The sequence below is a fragment of the Siniperca chuatsi genome, linkage group LG1, assembly GCF_020085105.1.
Source record: "Siniperca chuatsi isolate FFG_IHB_CAS linkage group LG1, ASM2008510v1, whole genome shotgun sequence".
Lineage (NCBI taxonomy): Eukaryota > Metazoa > Chordata > Actinopteri > Centrarchiformes > Sinipercidae > Siniperca > Siniperca chuatsi.
Window position 1 is genome coordinate 472,081 of NC_058042.1, and position 12,924 is coordinate 485,004.

A 12,924-nucleotide genomic window follows, 5' to 3' on the forward strand; every position below is an offset into this window, starting at 1 on the left:
TTTACAACCACAAAAAGCAAGCAGGCTAAGAAACCAAACTAGCGCGTTCTGTCTGTCTGTCTATTGATCTCCTCCTCTCCATTTCAGTGCTATGGACAGCGCCGCACCGACACATGAACCCCTTAATTTAGCTGTACTCATTTCACCACTTCACAGCACAAACACCCACCTGCTTAGCTGTGGGGCTTAGGGTCCGACTGACTGACTGCTTTGAAGAAATTCAACAAATTTGATTGTCTTTTTGACATTTTACCGGTTTCCTCCTTGTTGCTGAGGGTATCCTACTTCAAATCGCAGTGGCATTAGCTCAGGCGACATGCACAAAACTCACCCGCTTCAGGCTTCACTGCGTGACCTGGGGCGCATCCCAAGTCTCTTAATTGCTTCTACGTTTCCGTCACTTGTGTCTTTTCCTTGCGTCTCTCCCATGCATCCCCGGTGGGAGGGACTAAGATGAGAAACGAGAAAATGTGTTTTTAGAGAAATAGACGTCGCTTCATGTGACGCTTCAGAGGAAAGGACGTCTCGTTTCTGATAACGGCAGCTGCTCACAGCTGGATCAGCCGTCAGTCGGCTTTAACAGCTGAAGAGACTTTTGATGGAGTTTGTCTCTGCACACATGTGCACTGTGCTGATACTAATAAAGGCCCACAGTGATCACTGCCAGAGCAGCAGTGTTTTCTCTCTGTAGCCTGTTACCTGTTTAACAAACGCCTGCACATGAAGAACAGCTGCATTCTGTATTTATACTGTCCTGCTCAGAGGCACAGGGATCATTTCTACTGGCAGAATGTGTTTATATTATTTATAAACTATCTGCATCTGTATTTATTGATATTCTGATTGTGAATTCATTATTGAATAACCCAGAATATGATAATGGTGTCTTCTGAACATTGGAAATTATTTATTAGGCTAAATGTTTCAAGGGAAATTTAAATGATGTAACCCATATCAAACCCGACGCTCATGAATTATGAGCCTCACATGTGACTAAACGGAAATGACGATCAATGATGTAAGAAATGTTTCTGGCTGACAGACAGACTCTCCTCCTCTCTGACTTTAATTATATCCATAAATTAATGGATGGGAATTAATGGGGGAAATAACAGATCATGATCTTTCTAATAAATTAAAGTTGCTTGTGGTCCTTTGTTGTTCAGATCTACAATTAACACAGATTTCTAACTAGATGGTGAATCAGATACACATGAGTTCAGTCTGTTACCCGTCTTCACTCCAGTATGAAACTGATGCTGAGATGATGTATGGTGTTGTGATGTATCAGATCAACCAGCTGCAGCATCCGATCAATAACTGATATCCAATTAGGGGGTGTGTCATCCAGTAAAAGAAGTGATGTTGATTTTTTCTGTGGGCCTTCGTTGGCTAAAATCCGTTTTGCTGCTGACCCTGTCCACAGCAGTACATTGCTCAGCTTCGGTGCCAGTACAGCTCTCTGCTTCTCCAAACTGGGAGCTAGCTCTCTTTTTTAAAAGTCAGATTTAAAATGCATCCAAAATAGGCAAACAAGTGATTTACGAGTAACTTCAATGGGAAATAAAAGAATGACACAACATTTATTTACAGATTTTGATAGTGACAAAGGAGGTGCTGGATCCAATCAAAAAGGTTTCTGTCTTAATCTGGGAGGTCCCAGATTGTCCCTATCAATGTTGAGACCAGACCTACGCCCTTGACGTTCACACAGAGTGGAGGTTAGCTCCGTACAAGATGTATTCTACATCATGTACAGTATAAAGCAGGTTGATACTTGTACAGATTGTGGTTATAATGTACATGTCCACTAGAAGGCAGTGTCATGTTAAGCTTTAAAGAAAAAGTAGAAGGAAAATGTGGAAGGAAACAGGAATCTTTTCACTGCATTGAACGTCGACATCTGTGAAACAAATGTAAAAGAATTTGGATTTATCAATGTAAATGGAGGGACGATGACAAGATGGATCATATTAAGGGTCTTCAGTCCTGTAGCCAGAGGAAACTTCTGGGACTTTGACATCTATTAGTCATTATAAACAATGGAAATACATATTTCCAGTTTATTTCAACAATATTGTTGGATGTAATTCAGGAAGGAATTGATCGTGGCTGCTGGATTATGATCCTTATGATTGTTAATCATTTTTAAATGTGATTTTCTTACTAAACCAATTTATGCTTGCACTGTATTTTTAATTTAGCCAATGAAACCACAGTATTACATGTTTGTGCAAAAGACTTTGATGGTGTTCTTACAACACAGTAAATCACATGTTGACAGCAGCATGTGCCGTTATGTGAAACAATATGAAAACAGCAGAGTTATTGAATGTACTTTATTCATCAGTATCACTACACTGACAGCACAGAGTTACTCAGGGAGAAAAACAGTTTGTAACTGCTGCTGTCAGTGGTAAACTGCATTTGAACTTTTTTGTGTTGATGCTGAGAGTGTGTTTGAATCCAAACCTTCAGCCACAACAGATCAATACAGACAGAAGACTACAGACACTGTACAGAATATCAGAGTAAGTAAAACTAAAGATATCACAGGTGACAAGGACCAGGAGGAAACCTCCCAAGAGGAAGCTGGATCAGCTTGCTGGACGTGTTGGTTCACACTGTGTTGTTGAGATTTGGGAGGTTTTGGTTATACCTTCTCTTTTTTGCACTCTTGTAAAGCTTGTCGCTTTTCATTTTACTGGATACCCTGTAGTGTGCATGTGATGAATAAAACAATATTTGAATCTTTGAAACACATTCACACCTATAGAGTGTCCAGTTCACCTGCATGTTAGACCAGAGGAAGACCAGCTGGGTTTGAACCCTCTCAGATCTGGTTTTATTATAAAGTTGATTCATCTTGATTCATCACATGGCTGCACAGTAACTGTGGGATAAATTAACACCTGGTCGATCCTTGAGCCTCAGGTCTCATAAAAATAGGTGTATGGAAGGTTTTTGGTCTCTTTATTCAAATGGCAATGCATTTTGCAATTTGGGCGAAACAGCGCCCCCAGTCTATTGCATTTACTTGTCCCCACACTCTCAGTGATTGGGTTGCGTCCCAACCAGAGCAGGTTCAAAAAGCTGCAGCAGGTTGAGGAGGTTCAGCAGTATGCTGAACAGGACTGTGCCTCCTCCTACTAATATGCCCACAACACACTGACACGCCCTCCAACCCCCATAACAGCACTGTCACCTGAAAACCAAATAACGGAACTGTCATGCACTACAGACACCTGACAAGTAAACTTACTGGACTGCACAATTGCACTTTACATACACCAGTATGATGAGCTCTTTTTAACTGATATTTCTTAGCCATGCTTTCTAATTTATTTATTTTGTATCTATTGTTACTGTTTTTATGATTGATATTGTTTTTTACTAATAACTGGCACTTTGGGGAACAGCATTTAATTTTTTTATGTATGCAAAAACATGAAGGAATGACAATTTAAGGACAATCTAAAGGAAATCTTGAATCATTGTTTTTTTGCTGTCCTCATGAAACTGAATGTTTTCTCTCTGTGGTTCCTGCCGTCCTGAGGGACCAATACAGATGTTTGAGAGTTAAGGGAAACTTCCAAGAAACAACCACAAACCAAAAAGAAATATTACATTTGCATATCTTTTTCATCTTTTCATCTTTTTTTTGACATACAAAATTCCTGAGAAATTCCCAGATTAAAGACCATCATCCCTGTTTCCTCTAACCACTAACACTAAAAGCCACACGACAAATGCACTGATTCAGAATTCTTATTAAAAACACAATTACATCTTGTAGTGTCCACGCTGGAGGCCTCAATCTGCTTCAAAGTGTCCGACAGCATCTGAAACTCCCTCTCTGACACCAAGAAAGACAGTCTGAAAATGGGCTTTGTCACAATTTGTGTGAAAATGGAAAAAGGCAAAAATGTTGTTGCTAATTTGAAAGATGCTAACATGCTAACACCAACATATAGGCCTATTGGGAACCAATAGTGTTTAAGAAGAGTGGTGCCCCTGAGGACTGTATTAATTTAAGTTATATTATTTATTACTTATGTTTGATAATTCTGATAGCCATAATTAATTGATTGCACCTGCACAATCTGGTGCCCCTTTCACCACTGTAAATCCCAACAAATTACCTGTGATATTACCTGTGTATTACCTGTTATGACATGTGATCAGATATCAGATACTTTAGTACAGTAAAACTACTAATACCACACTGTGAAAATACTCCACTACAAGTAAAAGTCCTGCATTGAAAATGTTATTTAAAAAGTACAGAATTATAATCAGGAAAAAGTACTCAATGCAAATAATACGTCCCCTGTGACTGATTATTATATTATTATATTTTATTATATTATATTAGTATACTGTTGGGTAGTTTAATCTATAACAAAGCTTCATATTCTGTAAGAGCATCATATGTTTGGTACATCAGAATCAGAATCAGAAATACTTTATTGATCCCCGTAGGGAAACTCTTTGTTACAGTATCTCGCCGTTACGTCAGTGCACACAGGAGTACTAGCATACTACATGAAAGTACTAGCACTACATGAATGTAAAATCACGATATGTAAAATAACTTCAGCTGCCAGACAAATGTAGTGCAGTAAAAAGTACAATATGAGATGTATTATAGTTAAGCATTAAGTAGCATGAAAAGAAAATATGTCAGATTTGTACTTCAGTACAGTATTGAAGTAAATGTACTCACAAAATCAAATTCCACCACTCACTGTTGAGTGAAACACCACTAACATTAACTTAGCATGTGGCTACCAAAATGAGAGGGAGAAAGAGAGACAGAGAATACAGTAGCACAATGCAAATTCCACATGTAATTTTAAAATAATAATGTAATGGTACTGGTAATATTAATAAAACAATAATAGTAATAATAATGATGGGAATAATAATGATAATGATAGTAACAAGACTAATAATAATAATTGTAGTAGCAGTTGTCGAGCAGGAACAGAAGGTGCCTTGCAATCATAGATCCAGACAGTACAGCTGATTCAGGCAGCCTGATAATGAGGAATTGCAGTAGTCCAGCCTAGAAGTAACAAATGCATGAACTAGTTTTTAAGCATCATCTTGAGACAGGATGTGCCTGATTTTTGCAATGTTACGTAGATGAAAGAAGGCAGTCCTTGAAGTTTGTTTCATGTGGGAGTTAAAGAATAAATCTTGATCAAAGATAACTCAGAGGTTCCTTACGGTGCTGCCGGAGGCCAGGGCAATGCCATCTAGAGCAACTATATCTTTAGATAATGTGTCTGGTGTCTGGGACCAAGTACAATAACTTCAGTTTTGTCAGAGTTTAACATCAGAAAGTTGCAGGTCATCCAGGTCTTTATGTCCTTAAGGCATGCTTGAAGTTTAGCTAACTGGTTAGTGTCATCTGGCTTGATCGATAGATATAATTATGTATCATCTGCATAGTTTATGGAGTGTTTCCTAATAATATTGCCTAAGGAAGTTAGGTCCAGTCTCTGTAATAGGATGTGATGGTCAATGGTGTCGAACGCAGCACTAAGATCTAACAAGACAAGTACAGAGACAAGTCCATTGTCTGATGCAATTAAAAGGTCATTTGTAATTTTCACCAGTGCTGTCTCTGTGCTATGATGCACTCTAAACCCTGACTGAAAATCCTCAAATAAACTATTGTTATTTAGAAAGTCACACAACTGATTGGCGACTGCTTTCTCAAGGATCTTAGAGAGAAAGGGAAGGTTAGATATAGGTCTATAGTTGGCTAAAACCCCTGGATCAAGAGTGGGCTTTTTATGAAGCGGTTTAATTACAGCTACTTTAAAGGACTGTGGTACATAGCCTGTTAATAAAGACAGATTGATCATATCCAGTAAAGAGGTGCTAACTAAGGGTAAAACGTCAAAGTCAGCTGAAGATGGTTGTGTTGTCACACATCAGGCTCTACAGTTGTTTCTAAGGTTCCTGTGTTTGAAGATAAATCGGTACCAGTTGAAGGCAGGACTTGATGATTTTTTTCTCTAATAGTTAAAATGTTATCATTAAAGAAGCTCATGAAGTCGTTACTACTGAGGGCTATAGGAATACATGGTTCAATAGAGCTGTGACTCTCTGTCAGCCTGGCTACAGTGCTGAAAAGAAACCTGGGGTTGTTCTTATTTTCCTCTATTAATGATGAGTAGTAAGCAGCTCTGGCATTATGGAGGGCTTTCCTATATGTTTTAAGATTATCTTGCCAGACTAAACGAGATTCTTCCAGGTTGGTGGAACGCCATTTCCTTTCAAGTTTTAGTGATGGTTGCTTTAATTTGCAGGTTTGGGGGTTACACCATGGAGCTAACCTTCTTTGTTTTATTATCTTCTTTTTTAGAGGAGCGATAGAATGGAAGCGCTATCAGCTGGATGGTCAATTTGGGATGGGCTGAAATTAATATAGGATGGACAAAACTAAAGTGACCTCAGCTTTTAAGCTCCAGTTTCCATGAGGAAAATTGAAGCACACACACACACACACACTCACACACACACACACACACACACACACACACACACACACACACACACACACACACACACACACACACACACACACACACACACACACACACACACACACACACACACTCACACAGACACACACACACTCACACACACACACACACACACACACACACACACACACACACACACACACACTCACACAGACACACACACACACACACACACACACACACACACACACACACACACCTCCTTTCCTGCCTCTTTTCTGTCAGAGTCACAGTGACCTCAGTAAGGAGCTCAAATCCTCTTCTGCTTTCACATCAGACAAACGAAGCCAAACCATCACACTGAAGCCGGAGTTCTCCCTCAACATTCAGAGGAGCCTCTTTCTCTGTTTGAGTCGACGTCTGATGAATTTCTAAGTGAGTTGAGAGTCATATTCAGGAATTTAGGTTTGTATTTTCTCACGCTTCAGGGAACTTCGTCTGAAGTTCAGCTTTTGGTTTAGAGTGTTTGCACTCAGCAGGAAGCAGCAGAAAATAAACAGCTCTCGTTTTTTCCTGTTGTTTCTATCAAAAGACGAGGAGGATTTCTGTTTCCTGCTTAAAGACTCTGAACTGCCTGATGATCAGACTGAATTACTATTAAATGTCACTTTATTCTATTAATCGCTGATAAAATGGGAGATGTGGGCAGTCTCCCATTGCTGAAGCAACTTTTAAGCTCCTGGTACTTTGGGTGGAAAAGTAACTAATATCCCCGGTAGTTATTTTAGACCCTGGTCCCTCCAGGACTTCCTCTAAAGGTTTGCGTTATGTTTGGTTTTGAACGACAATGTAACAATTTTGACAGCACTATGTAACTGCTCAAAATCGTTAAATTTACGAGTAAAATGGAGTGTAAATACACAGAGGTTTGGTTGAGTTCGAGTGAGAAAACAGTTGATGAATTTTGAAAGTTGTGGTCATTGAATGCATTTTGTGTCACATAAATGAAAAGTGATCCGCAGTTTAGTCGCATTGACTTCTGTTGTGTAGTCTGTTTTGAAAAGTGAACCGCATGTTACCAACTGTAAAAAACAGCGATCTGCTCCGATGTCATGAAGTCTTGTTTACAGGAGTTTTCCATGTCAGCACCAGATGTCCAGATACCGACCTGATCCACCAGGAACCAGCAGGCTGTTTGGATCAGACCAAGTGTCTGAGCTGTAAATAAACATGTGTGCCAGGATGATCACATGTTGCGAGTCCTGTATGTTTTGTGTCGTAGATCAAAGTTTAAAACAATGAGCTGTCTACGGCACAAAATATGTCTTTCTTTTCTTTTTTAGCAAAGTGGTTGATCAATGACCAACAGTCGGCTGTCGCTCACCTCTTGGAACGCCTTATCATCATTAAAGCGAAATTCCGGTTTATTTCAGCCTGGTGAATTTCACATAAATTTGCACTCTCCACCTTCGATGTAGAAATTAGGGGAAACATTGTGACGATCTCTGTGAGTTTTCCAAATAAACATGATTATTTAAAATGGTGGTTTAGGACAGCTCTCAAAGTTGTTTAGAAGTTAATTAATTTGTTCTTTGTTGTTCTGAGTCCCACAATTACATAAGTGAATTATACATTTTGCATTCCCAGGTGAATTTTTGTGATGACGATGATGATGGTCGTATTATCATGTATCCCTTCTCTTTAGACTGTGCAACAACAGTGATTGTGTTTGTCGCACTGTGTGAGGTGGTCTGACGGTCTCTGTACGATACCAGTTTGAGGCTGTCAGATGAGTCAGTGAATCGTAGCGCTGTCAGCCAATCACCCATCTGCAATGTTCTGATGTCTGAAAATGCAGCACAACAGTAAAAAGTTTTCTCCCACAAGCTTATTTTTTGTTTCACTTCCATCATTTTGGTTCGTGTGTCTGTTTTTTTCCTAAACTTTATTCAAAAATGGCGCTTACAAAATGCCATGCTGGCCTGTTTTTTCTGTGTCATCTCATGTCGCATTCTGATTGGTTGGTCGTAGCAGGAGTCCCATTGTGGGAATTTGTACCTCGCACATGTTGTTCCCACAGTCTCTGCTCAGAAGGCCATGAGGACCTTTGCTTATTTTAAGACAACAGTGAAACATATTGTAATGTTACCTGTTGTTAGTGTCGCACTTAGCTGCATGTTGCTAAAGCGAACTGTCCGTTAGACCGAGAGGCAGGGAAGCCCCTCGGCCAGGTTTCTCTGGAGAAGACAGCGATGAAGACGAAGGACTGTTCCTTTAACAGTTATGAAACAATCAGTGTGTCATTGCACAATCCTCCCTGCACTGATCTCTTCTGTCATCTGAGGTTAAAGTTTAATGCCGAAGCTTTTGGATTCCTGTTGGTTCTTTGTAATTCTCCAGTTTCACGCTGCCATGAGTCTGTTTTAACCATCAGACCTGCAGAGGACTGAGAGCAGCCAGAGGACACACATCTGCTCACACTTAACGCTGCATGTGTGTGCTTGTTCTTCATACATAGTGAGGACCGGAACAAGTTTTTGTGAGGACATTTTGGCACAACTTCAAAGGTTTGAAGGTTAAGACTTTACGTACTTTACCTACCTAGGGTTAGGTTAGAATTAGGTTAAGGTGAGGGTAAGGGACTAGGGAATGCATTATGTCAATGAGGGTCCTCACAAGGATGTGTGTGTGCCCACGCATGTGTGTGTGTGTGTGTGTGTGTGTGTGTGTGTGTGTATGAGTATATTATGATTGACTGCAATCAAGTGTGACTTCTGGAAGATGTGCATGTGTACTTTCTGGAAAACAACATAAACAAATGCAACACACACCCCCCCCAACACACACACACACACACAGTTAATCCTTTGAGGAATGTGGATGTAAGTTAACAGCGTGTGCAGGCGTGTTGAAAAGCCATGAACTCAGACAACACTTTAAAACTGAAATAAACATCCTGTTTACCACAGTACTGCTGGTATGTTCCCCCCTCTCTCAAAATGATGTGGACTGGGCCTTCACGGCTCCTTTAAGCGCCTTTCACAACGGCTGTTTTTGGAAAATTACTTTATGAAAATACGAAACATTTTCAGACTCATCCTGCGGGACAAGCTTTCATCCAATGAGAAAACAGTCTTCATTGTTGTCTTTTCTCTCATAAAATAGTTCCATTAAAGCAGAATAAAGACGGATTCTGGACACGTCCAACTGGGAGGACACCACGGGGCAGACCCAGGACACACCGGAGGGATTATATATCACCACCAGAGAAAACAAATATTAATAAAAACATCCATGTGAAAATATAAATGAAGAAAACCATTTGCAGCCTGACCACACTGTAGTTTAAAGGCGTGAGTGCGCTCGTTGGCTCGCCGAACACTAATCAGGTTTCCATCCAAATGTAGCACAAATTCTAATTGAATTTAAAGAAAATGATCCAAAGGAAACGTGACTCGCTGCTTGTTTCCACCCGCTGATGCTGTGAGAACACGAGCTCATTGGCTGATGGAGGTAAACAGCTGGTGGAGCTGATCCTCCAGCTGCTGCCGTTAAAGCAGCGCAGAAGAAGAAGACAGCGAGATGACGTCATCAAAAGAGCTCCAGTAAAAGCTCAGACGATGGAAACCATGTGGGAACATGAAGGAAACATGACGTTTCTGTTGGCTTCATGTGTTCATGTGAGGAAGGCTCCAGCCTCCTCATCGCTCCACACACATCTGATGCTTTCAGCTCTTCAGGCTTCATGTAGGTGTAGGCCACCCACTCAAATCCATTTTGTTGCAGGATTGATAGCCTAGCTCTTTACATGGGATAATACCTTTGCATGGCAGGTGAATTGGTGAGGGCGTACAAAAAATGCAAAATTAGGTTGTGTCTGCAATAACTAATGAATTTGAGGCTTATGACTCTAACTACGGTGCAGAGAGGCCAAGCTAGCTCATTGTATAATGTTACTGTTATTGTGAGCTGAAACTCCCATGCATCATCTTTAGCAACTATAGTCCGTATTTTTACCACATTAAACGCATTAACTATCAAACATGAATAAATATCAAACCACAAGGATTGAATGCAATAATAGGGAAAATGTTTATTACATAGACCTCTGAAATGTCCTGGTGACCCAAAATAATAATTAAAAAAATAATACCCGGGTTTTGTTATTCAGTTTTTGGTACCATGTGCGTTGGCGTGCTGTTGGAGTTTTAACTACAAATTTCCACATTTCAGTTCTCATTGTCCATACTCACTCAAAACTGTTATTTCCACACACACTCGTCTCCTCCTCTCGGCTAGCAAGGGTGATAGCACGCTAACAACAGACCACACGTGGCTATGACCCAGAACACCGGCATGCCGGGTGCCGTAAAACACAGTGCGTGAGCTCATGCGAGAGTGAACGGCGCTCACGTTCATTAGTTGTAAACGGACACATTCATTTCACCCTTCACCAAAAACAACCACAGTATATAGATTGTCAGAAATTAACCCCATTAATCAGTGTGGTATCAGATCTAAAAGTTTGTTAAAGAGAAAACAGATTCAACCTGAAACCCCCAGGTGGGAACTAGGTTCAGCCACCGTCTGTTTCTCACTTTTTCTCACTCAGTCAGCTATGTGAGTCAGTTTGGATAAATGCTCTGGATATGAGCTGGAGCTCAGTTTGTTTTCTTTCCCTTAACAGTAGACAGATCTGTCTGGTCTCCTCCTCCCACCAGTCTTCTTATCGTAAGATCTGATTTGATAAGCTGCTGGGAATATCTACGGTTTGAAAGCAGAGAAGCAGAAAATAGAAAGTTATCTTCTCATCTCTTCTCTTGTTTTGTTTTCAGGACAAGTTTTGGCTTCTTCCTGTTGTGAAACAGCTTGTGACCAGCTCTCAGGGACAGCTCCTGATGAAACATGCTCCACTCACTTTTACTAAATGACGTCTTGTCTGGATTAGGTTTTCCTCAAATCCACTCCTGTATCACTGTGAGCTGAAGCAACAGTGGACTCATCAGTAAAGTGCATTTGATGGATCTGCCCACATGCAGCTGTGTCTGTTGGGTCTCTGTGGTTCCTGGTGGACTGACATTTTTCCAAGTGTCAGAAAAGCAACACGGCAATGCAACCGCAAGGGGCCACAAGCCAGTGTCTTCTTGTGCCAGTCCCAAGTCTGGATAAATGCAGAGGGTTGTGTCAGGAAGGGCATCCGACGTAAAACACATGCCAAATTAAAAATGCAAATCACGACAATGACTTCCATACCGGATCGGTCGGGGCCCGGGTTAACAACGACCGCCACCAGTGCTGTTGACCTACAGGGTAGCGGTGGAAATTGGACTACTGTTGGTCAAAGACGAAGAAGGAGAGGAGGAAGGTGTGTTCGTAGGCAGAGAGAGAAGAGGAAAGCTAAGAATGTAGGACTGACAGTAGGGACTTTGAATGTTGGGACTATTACAGGGAAGGCTAGAGAGTTGACTGACATGATGCAGAGAAGGAAGGTGGACATACTGTGTGTCCAGGAGACCAGGTGGAAAGGTAGCAAGGCTAGAAGCTTAGGAGCAGGGTTCAAGTTGTTCTACCATGGGTCAGATAGAAAGAGAAACGGAGTAGGAGTTATCCTGAAAGAGGAGTTTGTGAGGAATGTTCTAGAGGTGAAAAGAGTATCAGACAGGTTGATGAGTCTGAAGCTGGAAATTGAAGGGGTGATGTTCAATGTTGTGGGTGGTTATGCCCCACAGGTAGGATGTGAGTTGGAAGAGAAGGAGAAATTCTGGAGTGAGTTAGATGAAGTGATGCAGAGCATCCCCAGAGGTGAGAGAGTGGTGATTGGTGCAGATTTCAATGGGCATGTAGGTGAAGGGAACAGAGGTGATGAGAATGTGATGGGCAGGTTTGGTCTTCAGGACAGGAACGCAGAAGGACAGATAGTGGTAGACTTTGCAAAGAGGATAGAAATGGCTGTGGTGAACACTTTCTTCCAGAAGAGGCAGGAACATAGGGTGACATATAAGAGCGGAGGTAGAAGCACTCAGGTGGACTACATCTTGTGTAGACGTTGTAATCTGAAAGAGACCAGTGACTGTAAAGTAGTGGTAGGGGAGAGTGTAGCCAGACAACTCAGGATGGTAGTGTGTAAAATGTCTCTGGTGGTGAGGAAGATGAAGAGGACAAATGCAGAGCAGAGGACGAAGTGGTGGAAGTTGAAAAAGGAAGAATGTCGTGTAGTTTTCAGGAGCTGAGACAGACTCTGGGTGGTCAGGAAGTGCTCCCAGATGACTGGACCACTACAGCTAATGTGATCAGGGAGACGGGTAGGAGGGTACTCGGTGTGTCATCTGGAAAGAGGAAAGCGGACAAGAAGACATGGTGGATGAACGAGGAAGTACAGGAGTGTATACAGAGAAAGAGGTTAACTAAGAAGAAGTGGGACACT